Source organism: Salmo salar, chromosome 23 (assembly GCF_965601325.2).
Source record: "Salmo salar chromosome 23, fSalSal1, whole genome shotgun sequence".
NCBI lineage: Eukaryota > Metazoa > Chordata > Actinopteri > Salmoniformes > Salmonidae > Salmo > Salmo salar.
The window spans coordinates 8,499,712-8,511,212 of record NC_138313.1 but is presented as its reverse complement, the minus strand read 5'-3'; positions in this window follow the sequence as shown (position 1 = coordinate 8,511,212).

Genomic DNA, 11,501 nt, shown 5'->3' with positions numbered 1-11,501 from the left:
TCCTGTCAGCAACAGGTGTGGTTGTTGACATAGCTGAATCCACTAATTTGTAGGGCTGCCCACATACTTTGTATATATAGTGTAATTACATGATGGACACGCTCCATTTTAATGTTCTGCGCTTGGTCTTTTAATGCAAACAGAGAGGACTGTGTTTAGTTCTAATGAGCTGTCTGGGAGTCTATTTTCCGTTAATAATTACACCAATCTCCATTTGATCTGCTTAGAGAGCAACCAAATCAAACAATAGGGGTGCTCTACCGAGACATTTTTATCGATAGGCCCTTCAATTGAGTTTCAAGTTATATTTGTCATATGCACAATTACAGTGAAATGCTTCACTTGGAAGCCCTACCCAACAGTGCAGTATTCAATATCAAATAGTATTACTAATATTTTTATTGTTGAAAAAAAACATGATAAATAAGAAATAAGAGAGTACGCTAAACACGGAGTCAGTACCAAATGTACAATGTGCAAGGATACTGGAGTATTGAGGTAGGTACGTACATGTAGGCAGGGATTAGGAGAAAGTGACTGGTAGCAGGACAAAGAATATTACAAATAGAAAACAGTATGGCAGCAGCATAAGTGGTGGGTGAGTGTGTGTATGTGTTAGTGTGTGTATGTGTGTAAGTGTGTCAGTGTAGGCGGATATACAGTGCATTCAGAAAGTATTCAGGTCCCTTCAAATTTTTCCACATTTTGTTACAGCCTTATTCTAAAATGGATTCAGTTGATGAGGAAAACAATTAATCTACACACAATACCCCATAATGACAACGCGAAAAGTTTTTGTTTTAGGTTTGCAAATTTAAAAAACAGAAATACGTTATTTACATAAGTATTCAGACCCTTTGCTATGAGACTCGAAATTGAGCTCAGGTGGATCCTGTTTCCATTAATCATTTTTGAGATGTATCCACAACTTGATTAGAGCCTACCTGTGGTAAATTCAACTGATTGGACATGATTTGGAAAGGCACACACCGGTCTATATAAGGTCCCACAGTTGACAGTGCATGTCAGAGCAAAAACCAAGCCATGAGATCGAAGGAATTGTCTGTAGAGCTCCGAGACAGGATTGTGTCAAGGCACAGATCTGGGGAAGAGCACAAAAAAATGTCTGCAGCATTGAAGGTCCCAAAGAACACAGTGACCTCAATCATTCTTAAATTGAAGAAGTTTGGAACCACCAAGACTCTTCCTAGAGCTGGCCGCCCGGGCCAAACTGAGCAATCGGGGGAGAAGGGCCTTGTCAGGGAGGTGACCAAGAACCTGATGGTCACTCTGACAGAGCTCCAGAGTTCCTCTGTGGAGATGGGAGAACCTTCCAGAAGGACAACCATCTCTACAGCACTCCACCAATCAGGCCTTTATGGTAGAGTGGCCAGACGGAAGCCACTCCTCAGTAAAAGGAACATGAAAGCCCGCTTGGAGTTTACCAAAAGGCACCAAAAAGACTCTCAGACCATGAGAAACAAGATTCTCTAGTCTAACTCTTTGGCCTGAATGCCAAGCGACACGCCTGGAGGAAACCAGGCACCGCTCATCACCGGCCAACACCATCCCTATGGGGATGCATGATGGTGGCAGCAGCATCATGCTGTGGGGATGTTTTTCAGCGGCAGGGACTGGGAGATTAGTCAGGATCGAGGAACAGATGAACGGAGAAAAGTACAGAGAGATCCTTGATGAAAACCTGCTCCATAGCGCTCAGGACCTCAGACTGGGGGCGACGGTTCACCTTTCAACAGGACAATGACCCTAAGCACACAGCCAAGACAACGCAGAAGTGGCTTCGGGACAAGTCTCTGAATGTCCTTGAGTGGCCCAGCCAAAGCACGGACTTGAACTCGATCAAACATCTCTGGAGAGACCTGAAAATAGCTGTGCAGCGACGCTCCCCATCCAACCCGACAGAGATTGAGACGATCTGCAGAGAAGAATGGGAGAAACTCCTCTAATACAGCGGTGCCAAGCTTGTAGCGTCATACCCAAGGAAACTCGAGGCTGTAATGGCTGCCAAAGGTGCTTCAACAAAGCACTAAGTAAAGGGTCTGAATACTTATGTAAATGTGATATCAGTTTTTTATTTGCAAACATTTCTAAAAACCTGTTTTTACTTTGTCATTATGGGGTATTGTGTGTGGATTGATGAGGAAAAAATACAATTTAATCAATTTTAGAATAAGGCTGTAACAAAAGGTGGAAAAAGTTAAGGTGTCTGAATACTTTCCTAATGCACTGTACATGTCAGAGGGCTAAAAAGTGACTGGTAGTAGGAATATATAAATGTTTATGGTAATATACATGTAAACAGGAGTAATAGTGACCAGTATCAGGCTAAATAAATAGATACTAATAGTAATGGCAATCAATAATCAATGAACAGCAGCGTAGTGGTAAGCATTTATATATTAGTCTACACCTGTTATTTACGAATCGTGACAAATACAATTTGATAATAATGAACCTAATCAATAATCATTTTAGCAGCAGCGTATGTGTGAGGGGGAGCAGTAGTTGTTAACCGTTTACTAGTCTTATGGCCAGGGGATAGAAGCTGTTTAAGGTTCTGTTGGTCTGAGCCTTGATGTACCGGTACCACCTGCCAGACGGGAGCATGGAGAATAGTCCATGTCTCAGGAGGCTGGATTCTTCGGCAATTTTTTGGTCCTTTCTCAGACACCGCCTGGCATGTACGGGCATGTACCGCCTGGCATGTATGGGGCGACAGGTAATAATAATAATAATAATACATTTTAGTTGGCGGACGCCTTTCAGGGTACTCAAGGACACCTTGCATTAAAAGTTGGCCTATATAAAAGCAAGTGCAGTACATAAGATCATAAAATCAATTGTATCAATCAAAGTAACATTTCAATCAAAGGACAAGACGAAACAGGACAGATAAAAAGAGGATGGAGGGGTTGGGTAGAGTATACAAACCCGGTATAGGGTAAGGGTTTAGGTTTAGGGGGTAGGGTTGTGAATAGGACACAAACCCGGTTTAGGGTAAGGTTGTAGGTTGGGGGTGCACATAGGTATACTGAGAATGCACAGAAGGGGGGGGGGGGGGGCAGGACAGAGTCAATCATAGAACACAGGCTATAGGTTTTCAGCATCCTTGAAGAAGTCTGTTTTTAGGAGGTGTTTGAAAGTGTCTGCATGTTGTATGTGTGGGGGGAGTGCATTCTAGAGCAGCAGAGCAGCTTAAGGCCTGGGCACCCATGGTGGAGAGGCGTAATTGGGGGGGGGGGGGGGGGACAAGGAGACCATCAGAGGAGGAGCGGAGGGAGCGGGAAGCTGCTTAGACAGGGAGAAGGTCTGAGAGGTAGGAGGGTGCCTGGTTGTGGAGGGCTTTGTAGGTGAGGAGTGTCTTAAAGTTAATAAGGGATTGCACATGGAGTCATTGTAGATTGATGAGGATTGGTGTGATGTGTACCGTGGATTTGGTGTGGGTGAAGATTCTGGCAGCAGAGTTCTGGACCAGTTGAAGTCTGTTGGTGAGTTTGGTGGGGATTCCAGTGAGCAGTGCTGCAATAGTCCAAACAGGAAGTGACAAGGGCATAGATGAGGGTGGAGGTGAGGGGCGGAGCCTGGAGATATTGCAGAGGTGAAAGAACGCTGTCCCGGTGATGGTTTTTAGGTGGGGTTCGAACGAGAGGGAACTGTACAGGAAGAAACAGAGGCTTTTGACTTGTGTTGACAGAGAGACTGGAAACTATCTATGGTGGTGATGTGCTGTTTGGAGAGAGTGGTAGCCTAGCGGTTAAGAGTGTAGGGCCAGTAACCGAAAGGTCGCTGGATTGAATCCCCGAGCAGACTAGGTGAAAAATCTGTTGATGTGATCGTAGTCCTTTACACTCGCACACCATATATGGCAGATTTTGGCAATAATAAGCACCTACATTGGAACCTGGTGGCTGTACAGTAACATGCTATACATCAGAGCGTTGTCCTTCACAGTGCTGTATAGAATTTGACTGACAGCCATTCTGAACTTCAATACCACGCACAACAAGAAGTTGCCTCCACCCCTCCTGATAATTGGGCAACCTTTGCAAATGTTTTGTTGTCTGAGTGAGGGAAATGCTGCAAATTAAGATGACAATGCATTTTTAAAGAGGAGACGTTGAGGAATATAATTAGCAAGCCAAACACCCGTGAGTCCAAATGTGCACTTCACATTTCCAAATCATAAAACTGAAGTCCACTTTGACAGAGTCAACGTTTATGATCACTATGTTTGATAAACAGTTGCAAGATGACACGGCGTCAAACCCTGGATTGTTCTGAACAGAATGAGGCTGCTTGTTTATTGTGAAGAAAATGTGCTGCTGTACATGCACCTGAATGCAAGCATGACTCCTTTCTGTTTCGAACCAACCAATCACTTTCTCCAAATTGCCTTGTGAAAGCCTAACAATGTAGGATCGTATTTTAGAACTTAACTAGTCATGTTGGCAATAGAACAAGCTTTCAAATGATGCCCACCTGACCCAGTTTGCGATTGACAATAGACCGTTTTTGGCTTGCGTAAACAACAACAGTAATTGTTCCAAACGACACAACTACAAGTGGTGTGCTTGCTGTAGTTCCTCAACGGCACAGCTAGGCGAGCTCTAAAAAGTACCTTATTACTTGAAGACTCTTCTTTGAAATTGCTTAGGAACTGTGCACACTTTGGAGAGGTGTGTGGCCACTTAAGAAAACAGTTATTCCTCTCACTCAAACGCTTGTAATTTTATGGGCTTACGTGGCACCTACCCCACATTTTCCAGGAATAGTCTTATCATGTTGCTGAATGTATGCAGAGTATTTTCAGATTACGTTATCAAAATATTTGTCAAAAAGTACAGTAAATATAAAATGCACATAAAATCAACAGTTGAAATGTTTGGATTCAGTCTTGTGTCAGGTGAACTCACCATTGGTCAAATAATTTGTCCATTATCTCCAAACTGTTCCCTTTCATCTGCTACCTTATAGGCCAATTCCCCAGTGTAAAGGGTTAAGCACGGCACTTAATACTAATTGCTCCTGCAAGTTGCTCTGGATACCCTTACAGAAAAACCACATTAATTACATATGTGATCACGTGATCTTATGTAAAGGTAACATGTTATACAACCTGTAAAAGCCACATGTGATAACATGAAACAGCACATGTGAAAACATGAACTCGTGAAATAAATGTGTCTAATGGGGATACAACATTTTAACGTGATAACATGAAACTACACGTGACAACATTTGAACATTTTTCACATGTAAAACTGCTAATTCAATTTTCACATGTATATGTTTTTCATTTGAAAATACAATTCCACATGTGAGAGTTCGATTTTTACTGAAAAGTTTTTCACAAGTGCAAATTAGATTAACACGTAAACGTTTTTCACATGTGAAAATGCTAATACATTTTTCACATATGAATGTTTTTTTGGGGGTGTGAGAAGGTGGTGTTAACATAACAACTGACCTCACGTGTCTCTTTTGTTCTCACATTTCAGCTCAAGATGTGAAAACAGCTATTTCACGGGTTCTTAAGGATCCGAGGGGCCATGCCAAATCATTTTAGCCTCCTGAGGGAGAAGAGGCACTGCTGTGCCTTCTTCATGACTGTTCTGGTGTGAGAGGAGCACGTTGATTCCTCAGTGATGTGGACATCGAGAAACTTAAAGCTCTTGACCCTCTCCACAGAGGCCCCGACGTTGTGGATGGGAGTGTGCAACTGCCCCTGTTGAAGTCCAAATGGTGTTTGTTACTATTATTTTTATCTTTCTTGTTTTTTTTCTTTTCAGTGCAGCCTCTGAAAACCCTTAGGGTTTTTCTTCTTTTGGTCTTTTTGTTAAGAGGGTTGATTGGTCCATCTGTCTGAAGAGCAGAGGAGACTCAAGAAAGACCAGTTTAGAGAGGTGAAAATAGAGAGAGAGGAGAGATGGAGGTATGAGGAGAGATGGAGGGATGAGAAGAGGTGGAGGGTGCAGAGCTTCAATTTTGAATTTTCATTAGAGCTAATCTGAGAAATTAATAATCTAGACAGCAATGTGAAGCTATGACGAACATACCCACTCCTTGTATCGCCACCTAACCTAGACACAACCTCGCCACTTTAACTCACCCTTTTTCTTACCACCCTTCATACCCCTACTCTCTCCCCTAACTCCCCCCCTACTTCACCCCTGGTCTATCCTCACATCCACCTCCTCCCACCACTCCATCACTTCAATTTTCCCCTCCTTCCCCACCTCACCCTCACCTCCTCGGAGACACAGAGAGAGAGAGGGAGAGACATGGAGACAGGGTCAGGCCCCTCACTCTCTAAGGAAACCCAATCCCTCTTTTTTGCTCGCTGTAAGTGGGTAGCTGCCGACTGACAGACGCGACATCTAGCTGGCCTGTCACTGCGAGTGTGTGTGTGTGTGTGTGTGTGTGTGTGTGTGTATGTGTATATATATATATATATATATATATATATTTATTTGTGTGTGATTTCTTACATAAATTACACTGTTAATTTAATGTGGCTGCTTTCTAGTCGTCCGCGAAAGGAGGGCAAGCTTTTAAGAGATTACACACCAGGTGCTTAACAGGAGGACAAGACAGAGCCAGTTACAGCCAGGGCAGAGCTCTCCTGTCAGTGTTAAAGTTGGTTCAAGTGGATGTAACTGATATATGAGATGAAAATATAATGACATGTCTCATGTCTGGATGAGTCACATTTCACGAGTCAGTTGTCATACAATGTTAGCCTACCATGTTAGCCTATGGATTATCTTGGCAAAGGAGATATGCTCACTAATAGGGATGTAAACAAATTTGTGAACAACATTTTAGAGAAATAAGCTTTTTATGCGTATGGAAAATGTTTTTATAGCTCATGGCACATGGGATCAACACTTTACATGTTGCGTTTATATATTTTTTCAGTGTATAAACATAGATTGAATGAATCATATCCCCATGAACATCAATCTCCAGCTTCCTTTCAAAGTCTGGTGACACAAGACTATATCCTTATTGCTATCCAGAGCCTGTTTTCAGCCTTTCACTAAGGGCAGTGTATTGAGTCATGAAGTGACCTTATCACCTCCAGTGACGTGACCTTCGGGTCATTTTATGATCTGCCTCTGCTCTCTCGTTCTCTCTCTCGCTGCCCTGTCCCTCTCCTCTACACCTGCAGTGACCTGTGACCTCTGGGATGAGTTCTGCTGTCATGACTTCCTGTCACCTGTGAGGTATGCCAGGGGACGTGGTCAGGTTAGGGCATGGCCCCGCAGGTGGATCCCCTTCCTAAACAAAGATCACTCTGCTCTTGTCAGGAATGTGACATGGAGGACGACCCTGGTCTCTTCTGCCATCCCTCTCTCAACAGCAGTACCATTCAGAAGAGGTGAGGCATGGTGAGCCGTGGACGCCGCACTGGTGTCATTAGCCCTGAGCTAAACGCAGGTTGGCATTTATTGTCATGAATCTTTCCCTGAAGGCTGCTCGGCAAAGTCGTAACATCTGATTTTAAACCTTAACCACACCGCTAACCCTAATGCCGAACCGTAAATACATTTTTGTTTTCATGAATTTTTACAATATAACCAACTTTTCTTTGCAGCCTCCAGGGCAAGATTTGTGACAATAAATGTCAACCTGCGCGCTAAGCTGTCCTGCTATGACAACAAAAAATATGAAATTGATTTGTCTCCCTCAGGTAGGCTTTATTGCATATTAATGAATTTGGATAATGTTCCGTCAAACATATTAAAAAAGGTAGGACATGCCTCCAACCCATTTTCACTTGTTGAATTTAAGACTTCATGGCATCGGCGTAGTTAGGGGTGGGCTTCTAAGGCTGCAACCCTGAATGTTTTCAGTCCAGCCCCTAACCTTTTGATGGTCAAATATTGTGAAATTGCGGCCTGTCAAAAAATACCATGCAAACACCTCGGAACGGACAGACAGGCTGTTTGAATATGCACCCAGCGGTTTCTAAAGCCAGCATGGCATGTTAAATTTGTTTTCTTCCTATAAATTTGGCTCTAGCGCATGAACAGCTTGGGCTATTAGCTATTATGACCCCACAAATGAAAGCTAAGACTCCTAGGAACATACAGTATATGTGCCTTCTGTTTCCCTCCACAACGTTCACAAGCCGCGCATGAGTCGTTCGAAGGGACTTTGACAAAACCACTGAATGACTGGGGTAAATTAAATTGAATTAAATTGGGATAATCTTCCTAGAAATTTGGCTCCAGCCTTGGAACGGTTATTCTATTAGCAATTATGACCCCATTCCTGAAAGTTAAGACATATCTTGTGTTCTAAGAAAGATGAAATACACAATGATTGCCTGATGATCTTCCTTCTGCTTCCCTGAATATTCCAATACTTGTACGATGCATTTCAATCACTTGAAAGCATACTTAATTCAGACTTAAATTTTGCATTACCTGATTTGACATATCTTTGTGTTCTTTATAAAGGCCAGATTCAAAAGCTTCATCATTTTTCTTTACAGATTTGTTTCAGGGTCCTAAAATTGAAAAAAAAAAAAGAAAAGAAAGTGTGATGGTCCATGCTATCACTATTTTAAAACAGATATGTGTGTTAATAGGGCAGTAAATATAGTACAGAAAATGCACATATTCAGTGGAATGCACTGTACTTTTGTCATTGTAAAGGTCTGCCCCATCTCTCCTTTGAAAGAAGACAGACATTGGATTATGATGATTTGTCTGACAACAATTGTAAGCATGTTATTTTATTTTACTGAACTGTACACTCACCATACAGTTTATTAGGTACACCCCTCCATTCACGAAACTGGATCGCTTGAGTCGTGTGGCCATGGCTTGCTATATAAAGCAGGCAGACAGGTATCCAGTTACTCTTTGATTAAACGTGAGACTGGGCAAAATGAGTGACCTAAGCGACTGAGTGTGGTATGATTGTTGGTGTCAGGCACGTCAGATCCAGTATCTCAGAAACAGCCGCCCTCCTGGACTTTTCATGAATGGCAGAGTCTAGGGTTTACCGAGAACGGTGCGACAAACAAAAACACATCCAGTCAGTGGCAGTCCTGTGGGCGAAAACAGCTCGTTGATGAGAGAGAGGTTGAAGGAGAATGGCAAAAATCGTGCAAGCTAACAGGCGGGCCACAGACAAGCAAATAACGGCGCTGTGGTGTGCAGAATGGCATCTTGTAACGCACACAAATGATCAATCCTTGACACGGATGGGCTATTGCAGCAGACAACCACTCCAGGTTCCAATCCTATTAACTAGAAACAAGAAGAAGCGGCTCCAGTGGGAACAAGATCACCAACACTGGACAATCGAGTGGAAAACAGCCTGGTCCAACGAATCCCAGTTCCTGTTGCATCATGCTGATGGCAGAGTAAGTATTTGGAGTAAAAAGCATGAGTCCATGGACCCATCCTGCCTGGTGTCAAAGGTACAGGCTTGTGGTGGTGGCGTACTGCTGTCCAATCTGCAGCAACTGCGTGATGCCATTGCGTCAGCAAGGACCAACATCCTTGTGGAACGTTTCCGACGTGTAGAATCAATGCCCCGAATAATTCAAGCTGTTCTGGAGGCAAAGGGGGTCCAACCCAGTACGAGATGGGTGTACCTAATAAACTGTCCAGTGATTATATATTGTTAAGCGGGAGAGAGAAAGAGTGTGAGGGGGCTTGGGTAACAGTGCGATTCTTTAAGCAGTTTGGCTCATTGGAGAAGCCCCGTTTATGCGTGGTTCTAATGTCTCTGTTATCCTAATCTTGTCCACATTCTGATGGTGCTCGAATTTTTAGACATATATAGATGATTAAAAGACACATTGTGATTTGATTGTGATCAGTCCTTCCTGACCACCTCCGGATGTAGTCAGTCACACATTGTTCCTGGATCTGCACAGTGAATCCATTTAAATCACAATTATCCTGCCCTCTACAATCATTGACAGGTTATGCCATTGACTTATCGCATCAACATGTCTCTTAAAATAAATAAATATTATTTTGAAAGACTATCTGCATTTAGGATGTTGAAATTCATTTTTTTCTGGGTGAGACCCCCCAGACCCCCCTACTAAGGTTCCCCATCTTTGGGCTAAGCCCCCAATTTCCTCAAATCCTAGCAACGCCATTAACCGAATCAATGGGGTGTTCAGCAGACACACACACACACACACACACACACACACACACACACACACACACACACACACACACACACACACACACACACACACACACACACACACAGCACACACACACACACACACGCACACACACGCACACACACGCACACACGCGCACACACGCGCGCGCGCGCACCCGAGGGTGCCCCGTCTCTCCGCCTCACTCCTCTAATGCCTCCAGCTAATCAGCTCTGTTAGCAAACAAGGCAGAGAGAATCACCATCCTCCACGCTCCCTGTCTCACTCCAGGCCAGTGATATTAATGAAGATGAGCTAGTGTAGTCAGGAGGGCAAATAGGAGGACAAATTAGATTAAAACACGACTACATAGTGGAGGGCAGAGGAGCGCCATAGATGAGTGAGCTCACATCACCCACTACTGCAACCCGGTGGAGAAACCATGCAACTGCCTGAGACAAGAAGAGAGCAGAAAGCATACAACACAGGCCTCTTGCCTTTGTGACCAAAAAACAAAGATACTACAGTCTGCAGGGAAGGGTAGACTATAAAGTAACTTTGGTCAGATATCTATTCTACAACAAGGTATATTCTAATCTGTGCTGCTCTAATTAGCTGCGCTCAACCAGTGAGAAAGTCTACTACTGGAGGCACAACAGGGAGATTTGAGAAAGGAGCAATGGTGACATATCAGTAAGATCTGATCTGAGGACGGCTTTCCCACGACTGGGGTGTCTCCACTGCACCTCACATAAACAAATCACAAGCATCAGCTGTGTGTGTGTGTGTGTGTGTGTGTGTGTGTGTGTGTGGTGTGTGTGTGTGTGTGTGTGTGTGTGTGTGTGTGTGTGTGTGTGTGTGTCTCCAGATAAACATTCCCCTGCTATCACCTGTCCTGCTGGCTCCATTGTGAGCATAGTATGTATACATGGCTAGACTGAATGGCACTGAATGTGTGGGTAGTGGTGCCTGCTGCTCCACCAAACACAAGTGGAGAGGGGAGACTGGAAAAACACTATCTCACTCAGCAGCTACACACACACACACAGTCAGCCAGTCCCTTCCTTGATGTCGTACCACAGTAGTGTACAGTATGTGTAGATGTGTGTGGGCATTATCTTGGTGTGTGTGGAGACAATAGGCCACGAGAGGAGGGCTGTGTTAAGAGTTGTGTTCAAAATGGGGTGGTGGATGACTGGCAGTCACAGACTGCGCTAGGCTCAGAGGCTCCAGGTACAAACCACAGAGAAATAATTCTCTCACGGTCTTAGGTCTTCACTGGAGATAGCAAAGTCTATGTACAAACACACTGTCTTCTATGGGCTCTCTTCTCTACTGG